Here is a 23698-nt window from a genome sequence, read left to right as displayed (position 1 = left end):
TATGGAACTGCGAGTCCATTAAAGCTCTTTTTCTTTATAAATTACCCAGTTTTGAGCATTTCTGCATAGTAGTGTAAGAATGGACTAATACACTATCCCAGTTTTACAGATGAGGAAACTGAGGTACAGAAGACATAAAATCAAAAGTGCCAGGATTAAAACCCAAGCAATCTGGCACAAGATTTAATGCTCTTAACCCAGTGTACCATAAAGACTTTTATGTTACATCTCATGCTTAAGTTAGCATATAAACTAATATTTGTTTACTGCCTACAGCATAACAGTTAGTTTATATTATATATGTACATATTCCTTGAATCACTGAATCATTAAAATGGTGGAGCCATGATACAAGTCCTAATTTTATGACTCTAAAGTAAATGATCTTTTTACTAAACACAACTGTTTTTGTAGTTCAGATGCCAAAAGTAGTTTTTGAAGATTTATTTTTAACAAAAGGGTAACTATTCTTCACTTTACAAAAGTATTCATAACAAAATTAGCTATAGAGAGGATGAGTAATTTTAGGTCCTGAACGATTTTGCTGTGCACTGATCTTTTGTCTTCCATTTTATCAGCCCATATTACCAAATGCCTGACTTAAGAAAAAAAAACGTAAACAAAAGACAGAGATTGGAAGCATCAGAATTTTATTCCAGTGACTCAATCCCCATTGTGTGAAGTAGACCAGAATGAATAAATTGAACTTACTGAGCACCTCAATTATTAAATGTATCCACAGAAATTCATTCTGTCAAGTTAACTGTGGAGGTTGTTGTTGCTATTGCAGGTATGAACATTTATCTTCTTGTGCTCTGTCATCATATCTGGTTTTTGGTTTCTAAACAGAACACCAAATTAACCCATTAAAGAAAATCACTGATTTTCTGATTCCCACAGAACATTTGATTTATGTAAAGCAGCATGTGTTTAATCATTTACTTTAATCATGTTTCTCACTCAACAAAAGTTATCAAAATAAAAAGGTGTAGCATTAAGTCACTGTAATTGTTTCTGATAGACTACAGTGTTAGTACCTAAATGAAGAGATGTTATTCTATGTTTTTGTTTTTTGTGTTTGTGAGGCCCTTCTTTTTTATTATTTTCTCTTAAATATGTATTAGGTTACAATGTTAGTAGACACTAAAATATTTCTTTTTGTTTTATGGCTGGATACTATTTTCTTCAGACTAAATGGTTTTCCTGGGAACTCTGACTCTGGCCACAAGATGAAGACTGACAAATTTCCTTTCTCTGTTTATGGAGGGAGACTTCACAACATTCACTGAAAGAGGAGCAAAGGACCTGGTTTTTGCCATGACTGGCTTTGGCCCCGTGAATGAATGTTTTTCTGGCATTGGAAAGCGGATTGCAAAGAGAGCAGAACCACAAATGGGCTATGAGGAAATGTGTTCAATGAAGAAAACAAAATCTCTGACAAGATCCCACATAAGACAACATCTCAGCATCTTCTGTGATTTGTGAACCCAAGTAAAGCACTTCTTAGAGTTATCTGGCACATTCGCAACTAATAGCTTTCCATGAATAAATACTGTGGCAACCACGTTAACTGTACAAAAACAAATTGCTTATTTCTTATATCCATGCTGGAAGATTATCTGGCTGGCCTTATCAGCTGTGATGTCAGGAATGTCAGCCAGTTATCCTGTGGTGCATTCAGCTGGGTCATTGTACCCCATCAGTGAGGCAATTGCAAAGTTCCATCTGGACAGAGGTAGAAAAAATTATATTCACTTTGAGTTTTGGATTTTTTTCTCTTAATTTTCAAAGATAAAGACAATTGCTTTTGGCTTTTAAGAGACACATCTGGTATGCCTTGGGCTGGATGCCAGATATTTCTGCTGTTGAGTTTTTATAACATTATATAGGCCTCAATATTTTAGAACTAGTATATGTTTGATAAAAGTGACTTTTCTAAAGTTTTAGGGAGAATCTTTTGCTTAGGTGCAGCTGAGTATTTTTAGTTCAGTACTACAGATGGCATACCAAATTTAAGAGGAGTTGAGTGACTGCTTCAAGGTTGCACAGCTAGTTCTTGGTAGATCTGGAAAAGGACCAACATCTCTTGGCCCTTTGTCAGATATTCTTTCTTTGGTTTCACACTGTTTTTAAAGATGTTTAATACATTTTAAATTAAAATGGTTATTTGAATCTGCTTAAACTAGACAATACTAATTGTCAAACATCCATTACCTGCTTTTTCTCTAGTAACAGATTGGTGCAAAAAGAATTGCGGTTTTTGCCATTACTTTTAATGGCATTAATTACTTTTAATGGCAAAAACCTTAGTTCCTTTTGCACCAGCCTAATAATAAAACCCCTAATTTTAACTTGGCACGTGGCCAACCAGAATAGAAACTACATGTTCCTGCTTTGCTTTCAGTAGCATTAGCTGAAGTAATCTTCAATGGGGATAGGAAAAATGAGGTGTACAACTGCCTGGTTGCACTCTTATAGGAAAGGCATAACCCTCCATTTCCCTTTTATCTTTTCCACTCACTAGAGTAGTGATCTGGTCATAATTCATTCTGGACCATGTTGACAGGGCAATATACTGGAGATTGTAGAGAAGAAGTCAGAAGGGACTTGGATCCTGATACTATGGAACTGTCTTGCAGCCCTAGTTTGCTTATGTCTAGACTTTTATGCAAGAGAAAAAATAAACATTTCTTTGTTTTAACTACTGATACTTAGATCTTAGCTACAGCAACTGAACACACAGTGCTATTTAATAATTTGCAAATGTTATACTGCCAGTTGATATTTTATAACTACCAAATTTAAGTGCAGTAAATGGGCATTATGCTTGTTTAAATGTCTGGCAATCTTGGAATTATACCATTACCATCATATGTTGCACGAGATGGTTTTCCATTCCATTTAGAGTCTGTACAATAACTCATACAATGTGTCACTACTGCTGTCTCTTCTCAGCAGGCTTCAACCATACTTATTTCTTTGCCGTTCCTAAACATTCCAGATATACTCAGTGTTCCTTCCTCAGGGTAAATGTTGTTTTGTTGGTGGTGTGGTTTTCTTTTTTTAATTCCTCTGCAGCAAATCTCTGCCTAGCATTCTGCATGTAGTATTGTGCTTCCACAATTTTAGAATTTTGCTCAGGTGTTATCTTTTCATTAAGTCCTTTCCTGATGACATCAATAAATTTCATTCTCCACTGCTTGGAACTTGTATATCCTTTGCATTTGTAGGTTTTCTCCATATTATTTATTTCCCTTTTATTCCTTCTCATTGAAATAAAAGCTCTGTGGGAGTGGAGATTTTGCTATTGCTGTGCTCTCACAACACTGTCTGCCAACGAAAAGTCACTACATAAATATCTATTGAATGGATGCATGGATCAACAATTGAGTGCTTTAATAGATGTGAGTGATGTTATGATCTATTAAGGGGGTTTATATTAATCTGATAACTGACTTTATTTTCTGAAATATCCATAAAAGGAATATGTTGGCTCCTCTAGAGGTAAAACCTCTTCCAGTGAAGCTATAACTGATAAAAATTTCACACTGGTATGCACACCTCATTCATTCACAAACATAGTTGGATATCGCAACAGATTACTAATCTCTGATTTTGAATTAACTAGCAAAATCTAAAAATTTCAAGGGTTTTAGGAAACAGTTTTATAAAACATACTCTGCAATGTGTTTTACTATTTTATTTCTGATCTTTATTTTCCCAAAGTAAAAAATTCTGTGCTTTATTGGCCTTGGAAATATAAATAAATGAAGAATAGATAATCTTTTTTTGTAATGCCATTAACCAAATGCTAAACTAGTATGGTGGGAATGGACTTACTATACTATATTTCTTTTCTACAAATGTCACATTACTTTTATAAGTCAGATTATATTCAGCACAGAGTCTTGAGTTACGAGGTTAGACCAGAAATCTGCCATCAGGCATATTTAGGATCTATTCCTCCATTTGAAAACTCTGAGCTTACATAGATCTGGGAAACCAGGGATAGGGCTCATTCTTAGCCCATGGGACTTGGAATCCATACCATTGCATCTCTGGCTACAACAGCGGCTCCATCATTGGTTCTCTGTTGGGTCTGCTGCTCTGTGTGGGCTGGTGCTATCCTTCATAGTCATGCTCTCTGCCGACACATGCCCAACATTATGACATTAAGTTTCCCATAAGCACTGATTGCCTTTTCCCCTACAAACCTTTGTTTTTACTCCTAGTGGAAACTTCCTAAATTCTATCCTCTTTCTTACATGTAAGAAGTTACCTTTCTTCCAACATAATGCATAAACTCTGTGTGAGCCAGAAAGTGCTATTCACCCCAACTAATAGTGTTGAAAAACTAAAACTATTTCAGTTCTGATTAGGACAGATGTTTAAGGAGTTTAAGAAGACTTTTTTGTTTTGTTTTGTTTTGAGGCTGAGCCTTGCTCTGTCACCCAGGCTGGAGTGCAATGGCGTGATCTCGGCTCACTGCAACCTCCGCCTCCTGGGCTCAAGCGATTCTCCTGCCTCAGCCTCCCAAGTAGCTGGGACTACAGGCACGTGCCACCATGCCTGGCTAATTTTTGTATTTTTAGCAGAGACGAGGTTTCACCATGTTAGCTAGGATGATCATGATCTGCCAGCCTCAGCCTCCCAGGGTGCTAGGATTACAGGCATGAGCCACCACACCCCACCAAGAAGACTTTTAAGAAAACATTTTAGTCTAGGTAAAAATTGTGAAAGATCTTGAAATGGGCAAACAAGACTATTAGGCATTCTATCTAGTGCACCTTTCTCAGCACGTTTGCTTGTTGTTTCCTTGGAGAGCGATTGTCAGAAAATTGATAATAATGCGTGTGATTTTTGCCCACAGAAATACAAATGAAATATGTTAGGTGGAATGCCATTGATTATTATATTGTCTTATATATAGTGATCAATTTTGTACCTATTTGAAAATTTATTTCAGAATTCCTGATTACTTATATGTGGAAACACTTTAAATTCTTTTCTGAGGGAGTTGTAACATCTTACTTGTTTCCTCATTTACTAGTGAGTTAAATATAATCTTTGACATGCATTAATTTTATATTTGTATGAGAACCATGGTTTTATCTCTTCTGGAATATTCATCTTTTACATTAGAGACACCATGATGGACTCTACTTCTTATGAAGGGACTATGGAAAGCATGTATTTTAAATGCTTGCCTTCTACAAGCATTTCATCCTTTCTTAGTGTACCAGAGTACCTTAAAACAAAACAGAACAAAATAAACATTAACAACAAAGAAGGACATGAGTTAGTCCTATTTTTCTTTTTCACTCAGCATTATCAACTTTTTGTGTCAAAATTATAAGCTTGAATAATGCTCATTTAAAAAGTTGAATTAAGATATCCTATAAATATATGATATTCATAAGAACAGAACCTCTTTATTTTGTTGAACCATTGCCACATATTAAGAAAAGTTTAGAAATGATCAACATATTAATGGAAGAAAAAGACCAGCACAGTTGAATAAAACATTTTAAAATCTATAATTAAGATTATGTTAAAACAAAATGTGTGTATGGAACCAAAAAAGAGGTTGAATAGCCAAAGCCATCCTAAATAAAAGGAACAAATCAAGAAGCATCACATTACTTGATTTCAAATTATACTATAAGGCTGCAGTAACCAAAAATAGCATGGTGCTGGTACAAAAACAAACACATAGACCAATGCTACAGAATGAAGAACCCAGAAGTAAAGCCACACACCTTCAGCCATCAGATCTTCAACAAAGTTGACAAAAATAAGAAATATGGAAAGGACTCACTGTTTAGAAAATGGTGATGTGATAGCTGGGTTATCCTTATGGAGAATAATCAAACTGGACCCTTTCCTTACACCACTTACAGAATTAACTCAAGATGGGTTACAGGTTTACATGTGAGACCTTACATTCTTAAACTATAGGAATCCTAGAAGAAAACCTGGGGAATACTCTTCTGGACATCGATCTTGGGAAATAATTTATGATTAAATCCTCAAAAGCAATTGCAACAAAACCAAAAATTGACAGGTGCGACATATAAACTAAAGAGCTTCTGCACAACAAAAGAAACTATCAACAGACTAAACAGACAACTTACAGAATGGGAGAACATATTCATGAAGTATGCATCCAACAAAGGTCTAAGAATAAGAATCTATAAAGAAGTTAAACAATTTAATAAGCAAAAACCAAATAACCCCATTACAAAGTGGGTAAAAGATGCAAACTTTTCAAAAGAAGACATACAAATGGTCAACAAACATGAAAATACTCAGCATCACTAATCATTCAGAGAAATGCAAATCAAAACCACAGTGAGATACCTTCCCACAGCAGTCAGAATGGCTATTATTAAAAAGTCAAAAATCACAGATGCTGGCAAAGCCGTGGAGGAAAGGGAACACTTATATGCTGTTGATAGGAATGTAAATTATTAGTTCAGACACCATGGAGAGCAGTTTGGAGTTTTCTCAAAGAATTTAAAACTGAACTACCTTAAACACAGCAATCCCATTACTAGATATATACCTAAAGGAAAATAAATCATTCTACACAAAAGACACATACACTCATATGTTCATCACAGCACTAATTACAATTACAAAGACAGGGAATCAACCTAGATGCCCGTCAAGGGTGGATTGGATAAAGAAAATGTGGTACATATGTAACATGGAATATTACCAGCCATAAAAAGAACAAAATCATGTCCTTTGCAGCAACATAGATGCAGCTGGAGGCTGTCATCCTAAGCAAATTAATCCAAGAACAGAAAACCCTCAGTATCACACGATATACCTATGAAACAAAACTGCACATGTACCATGAATCTAAAATAAATTTGAAATTATTTTAGAACTGTGTGAAATTTCTTTCAAGATCTGGACTAAATTTTTCTTTTGTATATAAAAGTTAATATATTGAGAATATTCTTTTTTAAAAGGAATATTCTTAAGTATATTATTGTAAATATGATTTCAAGAGATATACTCACACTTTTAGGAATAGAATGGTGATTGGCATCCTAGAGAAATCCCTATGTATTGATATGCTTGCATGCAAAAACCTTGTTAATTAAATCACACATTATCCTTACCTAATCATGTAATATGTTTCCAAAGCCAAGACAAAGCGCTGGTTTAACTCTAATAGAAATTAGGATTGACAAATTGATCTAGTTTTTGAGAGATATTATCCCGATCATTTATTTTCCAACTACCTTCCTCAAATTACTTTATGATAGAGAAGGTTTAAGGTGGTTTTTTTCCCACCACTGTTATTTAAGAGGTCTGTTAGTGAGCAATAAAACTGATAACATTTTAAATATTTCACCTTTATTTGTTTTTTTTTTCCTGATCCTCAGTTTGGAAATTCTCTGTTGATTACTAAAATAGATACAATTAAGATATTGAGAGGTTGCGAGAATAAAAACAAAAATATGTATAAATAAAAGTACTAATAATCCAGAGCTTACAAATTTATTTTATGATCAAAAGTTGGCCAAAGATAGGGTAGAAAACCGCGTTTAATGATTTCATTGAGAGGGAAAAAGGAGAGGGAAATCACACATTCAAAATAACTCTTGTAATAAGCAGCATGATTAAGAGAAGAATTTCCAAATTCATCAAATTATATTAAAATTTCAGTATCTATCCAGCATAACTATTTGACAGTTTCAGTAGTTTAAAAACTCAGAAGTTAATTAAAATTGGCTGAGATCTGAACATTGTCACATATTTTTAGAACTAGATAAACAAAGGGTAATAAATTAGAAGAGCAGTAGGAGTAATTAACATGCTTGAGGACTTGATTTTGGGGAAAAATTAAAATGGAATAAATATAACTGAGCAAATCTTACAGGAAAACATCTTTTACTCAGGTATGTGAATTTATATGACTGTACATTTTTAAAAGCCACCATATAAGTAAGAATTATTAATCTGTTAAGAAATATATATCTGTTGAGTAAAGGAGTAACCGTCAATTGGAATAAACTATTAGGAGATAGATTATACGGTGTATTTTCTGAAAAAAATAGTTTTTAAAAAGCTTTTGAAAACATTTATTAGCATTTGTGCTAATAAAGTTGAATGGTAATACAAATAAATTAATATTGACCACCTATTGAAGGTTTACTGAATACCTGACATCAAGCCAAGTAATTTTTCATGTTGCACCTCATTTAATCTTCACAATATCCCTAGATATGGCACTGAATTTCTGTTTCCTTCAATTATGCTAATGTAAACATCCTGCCTTAACTGCAGAAGCTTGTCTGCTCTGCTATTCTTTTATCCTTCATCTCTCTCTCTCCATGTGAGTATCTTGTATTGTATTACACTACTGGGTAGAAGACAATTCAGCCTAAGGATAAAACCACTGTTTTTCATTAAAACATCGATTGCACTTTAATCATAATAACTTTTACTACTTTTTGAGTACATTCTATACACTAGCACTGTGGTAAGCCTTTTCCATACATGTTATTTAAGCCTCATGATAACTTGATGTGGTAGATATTATTACTACCCCCTCACATCCCCGGTTTTCTGACTGGAATGTATAGGCTCACACACATTATATACATCAGGGATGTCCAATCTTTTGGCTTCCTTAGGCTACATTGGAAGAGGAATTATCTTGGGCCACACATAAAATACACTAACACTAACAATAGCTGATGATAAAAAAAAACCTCAAAAAATCTCATAATGTTTTTAAAAGATTTACAAATTTTTGTTGGGCTGCATTCAAAGCCATTCTGGGCCACATGTAGCCCACAGGCCTTGGGTCGGACAAGCTTGATATAAATCATCTAATACCACAAAGCCAGTGGGTGGCAGATCTGGGTTTATAATTCTCTTTGTCTGACTGCAAAACTTGTTCTCTTAATTTTTATAGTACACTACCTTCCTGGAAATTGGTATTTCATGTTACTCCAATTTTACACACACACACACACACACACACACACACACCCACACTTGAAGTAAAATTTACAGAGAATGCACAGATCTTAAGTGTACAATTCAACAAGTTTTAATAAATATTTGTTTATTTATTTATTATTTATTTATTTTGAGATGGAGTCCCCCCAGGCTGGAGTGCAGTGGTGAGATGTCAGCTCATTGCAACCTCCGCCTCCCGGGTTCAAGTGATTCTCCTGCCTCAGCCTCCTGAGTAGCTGGGATTACACGCACGCGCCACCATGCCTGGCTAATTTTTGTATTTTTAGTAGAGACGGGATTTCACCATGTTGACCAGGCTGGTCTCAAACTTCTGACCACAGGTGATTTGCCTGCCTCAGTCTCCCAAAGTGCTGGGATTACAGGTATGAGCCACCATGCCCGGCCTTAATAAATATTTATATGTGTGTAGTCACTACACAGGCTAGCTATAGAACATATAAATCACCTGAGAGTACTTGCTTATTCTCTTTCCAGTCAATCCCCGAATAGGCAGAGACTGTTCTAATTTTTATTACCTTGGAGTAATTTTCCTTCTCTTGAACTTCATGAAGTAAAATAATACTGTATATATTCTTTTATGACTGCCCTCTTTGACTCAAAATATGTTTTTAAGATTGATTCATGTTGTGTGTATGAGTGGTGTATTTTTTCCATATTACATTGCATATATTTTAATTTTTATATAAGTATTTTCTGATTCTAATGCTATTGTAAATGAAATGTTTTTTAAATCTTATTCTCTATTTTTTGCTGCTACTATATAAAAATACAACTGAATTGTGTATATTGAGAATATATACTTCAAAATTTTAAAATTCACTTATTCTTGTTATGAGCTGAATTTTGTCACCCCCAAATTCATGTGTTGAGGTCCTAACACCCAGTACTTCAGAATGAGATTGTATTTGGAGACAAGGCCTTTAAATAGGTGATTAAGTTAAATTGAGGCCGTAAGGCTAGGCCCTAATCCAGTCTGATTAGTGGGCTTGTAAAATGTGAAAATTTAGGCCGGGCACGGTGGCTCGCGCCTGTAATCCCAACACTTTGGGAGGCCAAGGTGGGCAGATCACAAGATCAGGAGTTCAAGACCAGCCTGGCCAACACGGTGAAACCCCGTCTCTACTAAAAATACAAAAATTAGCCAGGTGTGGTGGTGTGTGCCTGTAATCCCAGCTACTCGGGAGGCTCAGGCAGGAGAATTGCTTGCACCTGGAAGGTGGGGGTTGCAGTGAGCTGACATTATGCCACTGCTCTCTAGCCTGGGCAACAAGAGTGAAACTCCATCTCAAAAAAAAAGAAAAAAAAGAAAATTTAGACACACAAATACCATGGACTCAGAAGAAAGACTACCTAGAAGGTGGCCATCTGCAAGCTGAGGAGAGAGGGCTCAGGAGAAACCAAACCTGCTGTGAATTGATCTTGGACTTCTAGGCTCCAGAACGGTGAGGAAATAAGCTTCTGTTGCCAACCGCTTCTTTGTTATGGCAGCTCTAGCAAATTAATACAGTTCTTGTATTTCCTTAGCACTTTCTATATAAACACTTATGCCCCCAACAAATATAGAATCTTTTACTTTTTTTACTTTTTCCTTTATAATTTCCATGTCTTTTTTTTTACTGCATTTGTATTAGCTAGTTATGCCTTAATAATGATAAAAGTAGTAAAATAATAACCAATATTCCCTTGTTCCCAAACTTAGGAAGAAAGTGTGTCGATTTCACATTAACATTTTATATTATATTAATACTAGCTTGTAGGTTTCTCATGGATACCATTTATCAATAATGGATGCCCCCATTATTCCTAGGTTTCTGAGTTTTTTTTTTGTTTTTTAAATTAAGCATAGATACTGAATTTTGTTAAATGTTTTATCTGAAACTGTAATAATTATTTAGTTTTCTTCTCTATATTTTGTTAAGTAGTAAATTACATAGATTTTCAAATATTAAACAAACCTGTATTTCCAGGATACACCTTGACACAATTTTTTATGTATTGCTAAATTTTATTTGCTAATAACGTATTAACGATTTTTGTTTCTATAATCATGAGAGATTTTTGGCTTTGATTTTCTTTTATAGGTAATAGTTCAGCCAGGTTTTGGCATAAAGATTACGTTAGCCTCAGAAAATAAGCTGAGAGGAGTTCTCTGTGTTTTCTGAAGGATTTCCTGTAAGATTGACATAATTTCTTTGTGAAATACTTGATAGAATTTTGCATTGAAATCATCTGTAGTGAGACTTTAAAGAAAAAAATCCATCTTCTTTGGATAGCTATACTGCTATTCACATTCTTGATTTCCATGTGTCAGTTTTGATAAGTTGTGTTTTTCTTCAGTTTTTTTCATCTCATCCGTGATGTTGAATTTTCTGTCATTTGATTATTCAATATATTTATTTATATCATTTTAATGGTTTTACTATCTGTAGTGGCATCTCCTTTGAATTCCTTACTTGTTAATTTTTCTCTCTCTTGATTTCTGGATGTCTAGTTATTTTTGTTTTCCATTTAATTAATTTCTATTTTTGTTTTCATTATTTCCTTTTGCCAACTTACTTTGCCTACAGTTAGTTCTTTTTCTAATTTTCTAAAGTGATAAGTAAATGTTTAGGCCTTTCTTATTTTCTAGTATAAGTTTTTTAAAGCTTTGAATTTCCTTCTGAGCACTTAATTTTATAAATTTTGATCTACTATATTTTATTATCAATTGTCATCAAATCAGAAATATGTTCTAAAGTCCTTTGTGTTTTCTTCTTAAATCTATGTAATTTCAAATAGACTGTCTTATTTATTTATATTTGAGACTTTAAAATATGTTACTAATTCTAAAAATTAACTTTGTTTTTGATTTACAATTCTGATGTGAATTAATTTTAAACATTTTGCAACTTAAGATTTATTTTATTGCGCATATATGGCATATTCCACTAAACATTTCATGTATACTTTAAAGATGATTTTTCTACCTTTGTTGGGTGAAATGTCCCATGAATGTTGATTAGGATGAGTAGTAGGATGAGATTGTTGTTGAAATATTCTATGAACTTATTAATAGTTGGTCCAGCATGTTCACCAATTACTAAGAAAGAAGTGTTAAAAACTTCAGCTATGATTGTGGATTCATCCACTTTTCCCTTTATTTCTATTGTTTTTTGCTTCTTTGATTTGAAGCTTTGCTGTTATGTTTATACACATTTAGGATTGTTATATCTCCTTAATGAGTTTACTCTTTTATCATCATAAAAAGTTTCTGTTTCTGGCAATATTCCTCATCCCCGCTTACTTTGTCTTATATTAGTAATATAACCACTTCGTTTTTCTTATATTAGTATTTACGTGGCATATCTTTTTCTTCTTTTTCTTTCAAGCCTATTCTTTATATTTAAAGTACCTTCCTTATGGAAAGCAAATTTTACTTTCCTTACCAACTTAAACAATCTCTTCCTTTTAATTGGAGTGTTTAGTAATTTACCTTTAGTCTAATTAATGACTCACTTTGAATTGTCTATCATTATGCTATTTGTTTTCTACTTATCCCACCTATTGTTTTGTTTCTCTGTACTTTTTCCCGTCTTCTTAAAAATGAGTTTAATAGTCCAGTTTAATATTCCACTTTATTTTCTCCATTGACTTTTTAACTATATGCCTTTGTGTTATTTTTAGAGGCTGCTGTAGGGATTAAATATGTGTTCTTAACATAGATTACTTAAAGTTAATATTGTGCTACTTTACCCTTCTTTTCGCTATTGTTTTCATGTAATTTATATTTACATACATTATAAATTCAGTGATATAACGTTATACTTTTTTTTCTTTTTTGGTTTTCTTTTTTGAGATAGAGTCTCACTGTGCCACCAGGTTGGAGTGCAGTGACGCTGCAACCTCCACCTCCCGGGTTCAAGAGATTCTCCTGCCTCAGCCTCCTGAGTAGCTGGGACTACAGGCACACACAACCACGCCCAGCTACTTTTTGTAATTTTGGTAGAGACGGGGTTTCACCATGTTGGCCAGGATGGTCTCAACCTCTTGACCTTGTGATCCACCCACCTCGGCCTCCCAAAGTGCTGGGATTACAGGCGTGAGCCACCGCACGTGGCCACTTTTTTTTCTTTAAACAATGATATCTTTTAAATGAATTAAGAGAGAATTTTCGTTTTTATATTTACTCACATATTTAGCATTATCAGTGCTGTTTCTGTAGACTCATATTTCATCTCATATATTTATCTTTAGCTGTTACACTTCTTTTTTATAATACAGATCTGAGGGTGACAAATTCTCTCAGTTATACTTACCTGAAAATGACTTTATTTTTCCCTAATTTTTGAATTATATTTTTCATGGAAAAGTAATTCTGGGTTGACATATTTTATAGAACTTAAGAGATGTTCTCTCATCTTCTGGCCTTCATTGTTTCTGGTAAGAAGCCAGATCCCATTCATATCTTTATTCTGTGTGTAATTTATTTTTTTATGTCTGGCTGTTTTCAAGATTTTGTCTTTATCTTTGGTTTTCAGCAGTATGACAATAATATGCTTAGGTGTGGGGTTTTTTTTATATTAATCCTGCTTAGTTTATGAATTTGCAAGTTGACATTGTCACAAAATGTGGGACATTTTTGGACTTTTCTTTGAATATGTTTTTACCCCCTTTTTCCCACTGTTTCTTTTAGGACTTTATATATTTTAGACTGGATATTGCTCCACAGGTCACTGAGAATCTAATCTTTATTATTCAGTCCTTTATTTTTCAGTTCTTCAAAACAAATGATTTCTATTAACCATTCTTTGACCAGTTCTCCTTCCTCTCCAATCTGCTTTTATTCCCAGCACAGAAAATTTTGATATAGTGTAATTTTTTATTCTAGAATTTTAATTTAGTTTTTAAAATATTTTCAATTAGTATGCTAAGATTTTCTAATTTTTATTCTTTATAAGCATTTATTTTTGTTTACTACATTGAGGCTATTTTTAATAGCTACTTTAAATTTCTTGTCTGGTAATTTCAACTCTTAGTCATATTTTGTCTATTTCTACTAAGGGCTTTCTGTGTATGTGTGTGTGCTTGTGATCATTGGTAACATTTTTCTACTTCTTTGATTATCTGCTAAATTTTTTCTGAAAATTCTGATTTATTGTAGAAACTACTAATTCTGTTATTTTCCTCTGAAGAGTGTTACCTTTATTCTGTCAGAGTCAAATTATTTGCTAATTACGTTAAACTCATGGAGTCTTGTTTTTGTGCTTTGTTAGGGCAGGTCTGTGGCAAACCTGAGGTACTTACTAGGGCCTTTTTAACCTGGAAAGATTTATACTCCAAATTTTTATGCAGTAGGAAACCTATGTAATCTCTGCTCAATTCATATAGCCTTCCAACTGTTTTCTTCTAGAGTTCTTCAAGTCCTCCCTGTTTGCCATTGTGAAGCCTTGAGATTGATGTGAACGGGATCTGAGTCACATATAGTTACAACTTCTTATTCTCAGATTATAGATTAACTCGCTTTCTTATTTTCCTTGTTCTGTTCAATGACTAGAGAGAATTAAATGACATGAGGGACAAAAACCTCCTGCCTTTTAAATTAATTACCCTTGTTATAAGTTAACTTCCCTTTGTTGTTCCTGCTTTGCTTAGACAATATGATGGAAAACCTATGACTGTTATACCCTGTGTTAAAAAAATTGTGAAATGACCTCTTTCCCAAAAGAAACACTGCCTATCACCAATCAAAATGCTTCAACTATGTATTAAACTTAGATGAAACTCCCGTCTCTCCCTGTGTAAGTGAAACTTTAACTTCCCTCCTTGGGAATGCTGACTCTATTCCTCTGAAGTTTCTTTTGGAAACTGGAGTTTCCTGGTGGGCCATCCTTAAATTTTACACTTGAGTAATATCTTCACATTAGATTCTGACCCTTTTGATTACTTTAGGCTGATGCCACTCAGTAGCCAGCAAGGAATATGAGAGGGTAGATGACAATTTTGGGCCTTCCATTGTGTGTCCCTTCTATGCAAGATTTCTCTCCTTGGTATCTCCCTATTATTGTAGCCTAGACTACTTAAACTTCGCAAGCCACAAAACAAAACAAAATAATGTAATGTAAAATAAAAACTACAATTTTTTATGTTCTATTTGCCAATCCTGTATGCACTTTGTAGTATCATTAGAAGGAGGCCATTTAAATGTTAGTTCTACCTTGTGTGTGTCCTTTTCTTCAAGGACCAAATCCCTTTCAGTTCTGCTTATTGTCGCTCTCAGTGTGTTCAACTTCTTTTTCTTTTTACATTTGTTCAGATATTGTAATTATCTTCAGGAGGGCTATTCTGCTAACAAGAAGCCACAGTAATACATTTAGACTAACTGCCTTAACACTTGTACTTTTCAATGATTTATGCTAGTATCTCATCTCGTTGGTTTTGCTTGTTTTGTTGTTTTCAATCTTTCCCTTTGCTCACCTACTCTAAAGCACAATCCTCAGGTCTACCGTGCTGCTAAGGATTGGTATCTTTAATTGCCTGACCATAGGGCCAACAACTTCACCTCTCATGTTTTCGCATTCAAGGTCTTGCTCACCACAGTGTATAAAAGACTAGAGGGAACACTGGCCAAGCATGGATGCTCTTGGCTTTCAGCATCTCACTAGGTTCTTCCTTCTTTTTTATTTCTCTTTCTCTCTTTACCTGTAACCCAAACCCCTGGGATTACTGAACTATTTTTTTTACTACAGTGTTTTTTTTTTCTTTTTTCAACTTTTATTTTAGAATCCAGGGTACATATGCAGGTTTATTACAAAGACATATTTATGATGCTGAGGTTTAGAATATGAATGAATCTGTCACCCCTAGAGCATAGTACCAGATTGATAGTTTTTTCCAACCCATACCTCCTCTTCACTCTCCTCCCTCTTGTATTCCCCAGTGTCTATTGTTCCCATTATATGACCATGTGTACCTAATGTTTAGCTCCCACTTATAAGTGAGAATATGCAGTATTTAGTTTACTGTTTCTGTGTCAGTTTGCTTAGGATGATGGTTTCCAGCTGCATCTATATTGCTGCAAAGGACACAATTTTGTTCTTTCTATGACTGTGTAGTATTCCATCATGTATATGTACCACATTTTCTTCATCAATTCACTATTGATGGGCACTGTGTTTGAATCCATGTCTTTGCTATTGTGAATAGTGCTGTGAACATACTTGTACATGTGTCTTTTTGGTGGAACAATTTATTTTCCTTTGGGTATATAACCAGTAATGGGATGGCCGGGTGGAATGGTAGTTCAACTCTTAGTTCTTTGAGAAATCTGCAAACTGCTTTTTACAGTACTGAATTAATTTACATTCCCACCAACAGCGTATGAGGGTTCCCTTTTGTCTGCAGCCTTGCCAACATCTGTAATTTTTTTCCTTTTTCACAAAAGCCATCTTGACTGGTATGAGATGGTATCTCATTGTGGTTTTATTTTGTATTTCTCTGATGATTAGTGATGCAGAGCATTTTTTCATATGTTTGTTGGATGCTTCTATGTCTCTCTTGAGAAGTGTGTCTTCCTTTGCCAACTTTATCATATTTTGTAAAATTTTTTAATTTTAATTTTTGGGTACATAGTAGATGTATATATTTATGGGGTGCATGAGATATTTTGATACAGCCATGCAGTGCATAATAATCACATCATGTAAAATGGAGTCTGCATCTCCTCAAGTATTTATCCTTTGTGTTACAATCTAATTTTACTGTTTTAATTATTTTAAAATGTGCAATTAAATTATCATTGAGTATAGTCACTCTGTTGTGCTATCAAATACTAGTCTTATTCATTCTTTCTAAGTATTCTTTTTTTACCCATTAACTACCCTTATCTCACCCCATCCTCCCACTACGCTTCAACGGCATTGTTTTTGGCCTGTTGAATTGTTTAAGTTCCTTAAGGATTCTGGATATTAGACCTTTGTTTTATGCATACTTTGTGAATATTTTCTCCCATTGTGTAGGTTGTCTGTTTACTCCGTTGGTAGTTTTTCTTTCTGTGCAGAAGCTCTTTAGTTTAATTACATCACACTTGTCAATTTTTGTTTGTGTTGCAATTGTTTTTGGGGACTTAGCCATAAATTATTTCCCAAGGCCAATGTCCAGAAGAGTATTTTCTGGGTTTTCTTCTAGGATTCTTATAGTTTGAGGTCTTACATTTAAGTCTATAATCTATCTTGAATTAATTTATGTATATGGTGATAAGTAGAGGTCCAGTTTCATTCTTCTGCATACAAATAGACAATTATCCCAGCACCATTTATTGAATAGGGATTCCTTTCCTCATTGCTTATTTTTGTCAGCATTGTAAAGATCAGATGGTTGTAGGCGTGCAGCCTTATTTCTGGGTTCTTTATTCTGTTTCTTTGGTCTATGTGTCTGTTTTTTGTACCAGCACCATGCTGTTTTGGTTAGTGTAGTGTTGGTACTACAGTGATTGTAAGTCCATGCACCAAAAAGGAAATTGTCCATCTAAGAATCAGAGTTACCTTTCTGTTTCTGTCTTTAAACATTCTTTTTTCAGTTGATGAGTAATGGACAAAATATTTATGGATAGTGTATAAAAGTCATGATTTGTATGATATGCAGCTAAAATATTTTTGTTCCAATAAAAAAAGCAGACAAAATCTTTCAATATTTCTATTTTTCTGTCCTAATCATTCTAGAGAATGTTGGTTTGGGTTGAAATTGTTTTCAAAATTCATTTAACATGCAGCTTCATGTAAAAGCAAAAAAAAAAAAGGGCTTTTTTTTAAATCTTTATCAAAACAGAAAGTAAGAGAGCTAATCTAAGCACATAAAAAACAAAGTTTTAGTTTTATTGATCTTTTGTATTTTTTCTTCATTTCATTTTTATTTATTTCTGCTCTGATCATGAGTGCTTTTTTCTTCTACTAATTTTGGTTTTGGTTTCTCTTGCTTTTCTAGTTCTTTATGATGTATCATTCGGTTGTTTATTTGAAATTTTTCTTCTCTTTTGATGTAGGCAGTTTTAGTTCTAAGCTTCCCTCTTAGGATGGGAACATAAATAACAGAAACGTATCCCATAGGTTTTGTTATGCTATGTTTCTGTTATTATTTGTTTCAAGACATTTTTTAATTTCTTCTTAATTTTTTCATTGATACACTGGTCATCCAGGAGCATATTGTTTAATTTCCATGTGTTTGCATACTTTCCAAAATTCCTCTTGTTATAGATTTATAGTTTTATTCCACTGTGGTCAGAGAAGATGCTTGATATTATTTCAAATTTTAAATGTTTTTTTGACTTGTTTTGTGACCTAACATATGATATATACTTGAGAATAATCCATATGCTGAGGAGAAGAATGTGTATTCCACAGTCATTGGGTGAAATATTCTGTAAATATCTATTATGTCCATTTGTTCTATAGTGAAGAGTAAGTCTCATATTTATTTGTTGATTTTCTGACTGGAGGATCTGTCCAATCCTGAATGTGTGGTGAAGTGTGTGGTCTCTAGTTATTATGTTTTGGAGTTTATCTCTCTCATTAGCTCTAATAATATTTACTTTATATATTTGGGTGCTTCAGTCTTGGGTGTATATATGTATTTACAATTGTCATATACTCTTGCTCAATTGATCCCTTTATCATTATATAGTGACTTTCTTTGTATCTTCTTATGGGTATTTTATTGAAATATATTTTGTCTGATGTAAATATAGTGACTCTTGCTCTTTTTTGGTTTCTGTTAATATGGAATATCTTTTTTCCATTCCTTTATTTTCACTCTATATGTGTCTTTATATATGAAGTGAGTTTCTTGTAAGCAACAAGTCACTGGGTCTTGTTTTTTTTAGTCCATCAGCCACTCTATGTATTTTGGTTGGAGAGCTTAGTCCATTTACAGTGAATGTTATTATTGATAAGGACTTACTCCTGCCATTTTCTTGTTTTATATGGTTTTGAGGTTTCCATGAGGCTTAAAACACTATCTTATAAACCATTCTTTTTAGCAGATGATAATTTAACCCTTTGCATAAACAAGCAAACAAGCAAAAATAAAACCAATAAAAAAGTACACTTTAATGTCATTCCCCTGATTTTTAACCTTTTGTTGTTTCTATTTATATCTTATTGCACTATGTTTTGAAAAGTTATTGTAGTTATTAGTTTTAATTAGTTTATTGTTTAGTCATTCTACTTCAGATAAGAGTGGTTTACATGCCACAGTTAGAATGTCATAATATTCTGTGGTTTTCCTGTGTCCTTACTATGACCAGTGAGTTTTCTATCTTCAGATGATTTCTTATTGCTCATTAATTATCCTTTTCTTTCTGATTGAAGTACTCCCTTTAGCATTTTTTGTAGGACAGGTCTGGTGTTGATGAAGTCCTTTGGCTTTTTTTTGTCTAGAAAAGTCTTTGTTTCTCCTTAATGTTTGAAGGAAATTTTCACTGGATATACCATTCCAGGGTAAGTTTTTTTTTTCCTTCAGCAGTTTAAATATATCATGCCACTTTCTCCTAGTCTGTAAGGTTTCCACTGAAAAGTCTACTGCCAGACATATTGGAGCTCCATTTTTTGTTATTTGTTTCTTTTCTCTTGCTGCTTTTAGGATCCTTTCTTTGTCCTTGACCTTTTGGGGTTTGATTATTAAATGCCTTTATGTAGTCTTCCTTGGGTTAAATCTGCTTGGTGTTCTGTAACCTTCTTGTATTCAGATATTGATGTCTTTCTCTAGATTTGGGAAGTTCTCTGTTACTATTCCTTTGAATAAACTTTCTACCCCATCTTTTTCTCTACCTCATCTTTAAGGCCAATAACTCTTAGATTTGCCCTTTTGAGGCTATTTTCCAGGCCTTGTAGGTGTCCTTTATTCTTTTGTTTCCTCTGACTATGTATTTTCTAATAGCCTGTTTTCAAGCTCACTAGTTATTTCTTCTGCTTGATCAATACTGCTATTAAAAGACTGATGTGTTTTTCATTATGTCGATTGCATTTTTCAACTCCAGAATTTCTGCTAAATTCTTTTTAATTATTTCAGTCTGTTAAATTTATTTGATAGAATTATGAACTCCTCTGTTATCTTGAATTACTTTGCATTTCCTCAAAACAGCTATTTTGAATTATCTGTCTGAAAGGTCACATGTCTCTGTTTCTCCATGATTGGTCCATGGTGCCTTATTTAGTTCATTTAGTAAGGTCATGTTTTCTTGGATGGTGTTGACACTTACAGGTATTCACTGGTTTCTGGGCATTAAAGAGTTAGGCATTTACTGTAGTCTTCACAGTCTGGGCTTATTTGTACCCATCCTTCTTGGGAAGGCTTTCTAGGTATTTAAAAGGACTTGGGTGTTGTGATCTAAGCCATATCTGTATTAGGGGACACCCCAAGCCAATTAACACTGTGGTTCTTGCAGACTCATAGAGGTACTGCCTTGGTAGTTTTGGACAAGACACCAAAATTCTCTGCATTGCCAGGCAGAGATTTTTGTTCTCTTCCCTTATTTTCTCCCAAACAAATGGAGTCTTGCTCTCTATGCTGATCCACCTGGACCACCACTACTGAGATGATACTGGGTCAGTCCTGAAGCCATTACAGCACTGGGTCTTCCCCAAGGCCTACAGTAATCACAAACTTGCTACTGCCTATGTTTGTTCAAGGCCCTAAGGCTGTACAATTATCCAGTGGCAAAGGCAGATAGGCTTATGTCCTTCTGTTCAAGGCAGTAAGTTCTCCCAGATCCTAGCTGGATCTAGAGATGCTGTCCAGGAGCTAGGGACTGGAGTCAAAAACCTTAGAAATCTATCTGGTATTCTATTTTACTGTTGCTGAGCTTGCTCTCAAACTATGAGATCCAGTCCTTCCCACTCTTCCCTCCCCTTTTCATAGTCAGGGGAACCTCATCCCTTGGCTATTACTACCACAGGTGCATGGGGAGTATTGCCAGGCTTCCACCAGTGTTCACTTAAGGCCCATGGGCTCGTCAATCAGCTTGTGGTTAATGTTGCCAGGCCTGGGACTCACCCTTTAGAGTGATGGGCTCCCTTCTGGCCCAGTGCAGGTCCAGAAATGCCATCCCAGAGCCAAGACGTGGAATCAGGGACCCCAGGAGTCCACCTGGTTCTCTACTTCCCTGTGGTCAAGCTGCTAATTAAGGTACAAGACGAAGTCCCCTTACTTTTTTCTCTGCTTTTTTCAAGCAGATGGAATCTCTTGTAATAGCCATCAGAACTAGGAATGTACTGAGTCTTAACTGAAACCATCACATGTTAGAGTCTCACCCAAGGCCCCCAGCCTACTACCTGGGTATTGCTGCTGGTTATTCAGGGTCCAGGATCTCCTTAGTTAGCAGGTGATAGATCCTGCCAGAACTAGGTCCTTCCCTTCAAGGTAGCAGGTTCCCTTTTTGTTCAGTGTGTGTCTAGAAAGGTTGTCCAGGAGCTAAGATCAGGAATGGGGGCCTCATGACTTTGTCCAGTGCCTTAGCTTTCTGTTGGCTGAGCTGGTATCAAGAATGCAAGACAAAAGTCCCCTTTACTCTTCCTCTTCTCTCCTGAAGGGGTCAGAAGGGGTCTCTTTTGGAGCCATGAACTGTGCAGTCTGGGGTTGGGGGAGGGGTGGTGCAAGCACTCCCTTAGCTGCCCCAGCTTGTGTCTCAGTAGGCCATGTGCCTTCCAAGTTCACCGGCTCTGATCCCGACACAGCACCAGAACTCACCAAAAAGTTGCAGTTCTTGTGTCCTAGACTGCCCTTCATGTTTACTGATGGCCTCAGAGCACTCCAGCCAGTGGTGGCAACTTGCTAAAACTCAAGTTCTGACTGCTGGGATAGGTGATTCCCCTCCAGCTGGGGCTGTTCCAAATGTTCCCTCCATGGGCAAGCATCAACTACATATGGTTTGGTTCTGCTTTCCACTGTGACAAGGTAGTACTGAGTTCAATGCAGAGTCTCATAATCACTGTGTTCTCCCTCCCCAATTGCACAGATTCTCTGCACCATGCAGCCACTGCTGGGAGATAGGGGATGGGTGGCCTGAGCAATTCGAGACTGTTTTTCTTTCCATTTTCAGTGCCTCTTTTAGTAAGTTAAAACCAGGTGTTATGAGTGCTCAGTTAAATTTTGGTTCTTATGAAGGTGCTGTCTTTTGTGTAGATAGTTGTTGAATTCAGTGTTCCTATTGATGGGGGGACAATTGGTGCAGCCTTCTATTCCACCATCTTGCTCCTCTCCCTCCATATATTCTTTTTAACATAATATGCTCATACTTTTTTTTCTTGTCACTCTATTTTTTATAGTCATCATTTTAATGGATGCACTAAAAGTGAGCTTACCACAGTTGACTTGTTTATTAAACTTTAAAATATTTTCTAAATTTTTACTATTATATATTATATCATCCATATAGCCTTCGGTTTCATTTTTCTTGTCTTTAAAAGTGAATGATAGCTATGTCACAAATTACAGTGAGGAGTAAATAAAACAATCTGTATTAAATCTTTGGTATTCTATCTGAAACAACTTTGACTAAAACAAAATGTCAGTTTCCTATATCTTTTGAGACAAATCCATAGGACACAGATGCCTTGCTACAGATAAGTGGATACACATCGTTCACAAAATAAGAAAGCAGGAAATGGTGGATTTTGTAGTGCGTGGAGCAGGCCACACACTAAGAAACTGGAAAAGACTTGCTGTGAATATTAAATTGTAATTAACATAAAAACCATATGAATTTTGGCATTAGGTATTTGCTTGTTTGGGTTTGGGGAAGATAGTTTGTTTTCTTTATGCCTTGACTCCGTTTCTGTACAAACAGTCTTTTTTCTGCTATAATCCCATGATAGAAGTTTCGACTTAGAAGTTAGCTGTGACTCTTTGCTCACAGATGAAATGCCCATGTTTTATAAACTCAAATTGTCATTTAAAGTAAATGTCAGAATTTACATACACCCCCTCCCTTGGAGATTTCAGAAGCAAAGTGACATATTAAAGAACCGGGGTTCAGGAATCAGGAGTTCAGTATCTGGTCTAGTGCTGTCACTAACATGTGCAGAATAAAGTCTAGTTACTGGGGGCTGTTTCCCTCATTTATAAATAAGTTTTAAAAATTATTTCATCTTTGAGATTCAATGACCAGAAATACATACAGGAAACAAACATTTTAAACATTTTATTTTAATTTAAATATCATCTAGCTGAGCAAATATTTACTTTTAAAAGAAAGTAGTATGGGGACTACTTCATAGACAGAACATCTCTCACACGGAGAGACTGATAGATTGAAATTTAAAACTGCAATTATTTTTACAAAGTGAGTGACAGTGAAAAATAAAATATTTTTATTGTATCTCCTAGTGATCTAGATTCCTGTCTCCATGTTGTTGTAGCCCCATGGGCTCCAAAAAATATGCATTTATTCAGACATTTAAAAAAGAAAAGTTTGGGCCTGGTGCGGTGGCTGACGCCTGTAATCCCAGCACTTTGGGAGGCTGAGGAGGGTGGATCACGAGGTCAGGAGATCGAGATCATCCTGGCTAACACGGTGAAACCCTGTCTCTACTAAACATACAAAAAATTAGCCAGGTGTGGTGGCACCCACCTGTAGTCCCAGCTACTTGGGAGGCTGAGACAGGAGAATCGCTTGAACCAGGGAGGTGGAGGTTACAGTGAGCCGAGATTGCACCACTGCACT

At 35.1% G+C, this 23698-nt stretch overlaps 1 protein-coding gene across 2 annotated transcripts in view; it reads left to right on the top strand.

Moving 5' to 3' along the window:
• Positions 1-23698, top strand: part of LOC129397422 (ATP synthase subunit a-like) — a 903826-nt gene that overhangs the window by 423207 nt on the left and 456921 nt on the right. Inside the window, exon 12 of one of the 2 annotated variants that reach the window (XR_010111616.1) lies at positions 1190-3212. The exons of the other annotated variant lie outside the window; for it this stretch is intronic. The gene's annotated coding sequence lies outside the window, so the exon portion shown is untranslated. Of the gene's footprint in view, positions 1-1189; positions 3213-23698 lie in introns of those variants that run through there. 2 annotated transcript variants of the gene reach the window in all.

This window comes from Pan paniscus, chromosome 2, assembly GCF_029289425.2.
Source record: "Pan paniscus chromosome 2, NHGRI_mPanPan1-v2.0_pri, whole genome shotgun sequence".
Taxonomy (NCBI): domain Eukaryota; kingdom Metazoa; phylum Chordata; class Mammalia; order Primates; family Hominidae; genus Pan; species Pan paniscus.
The sequence above is the reverse complement of the archived record's forward strand: the minus strand, read 5'-3'. Positions and strand labels throughout refer to the sequence as shown.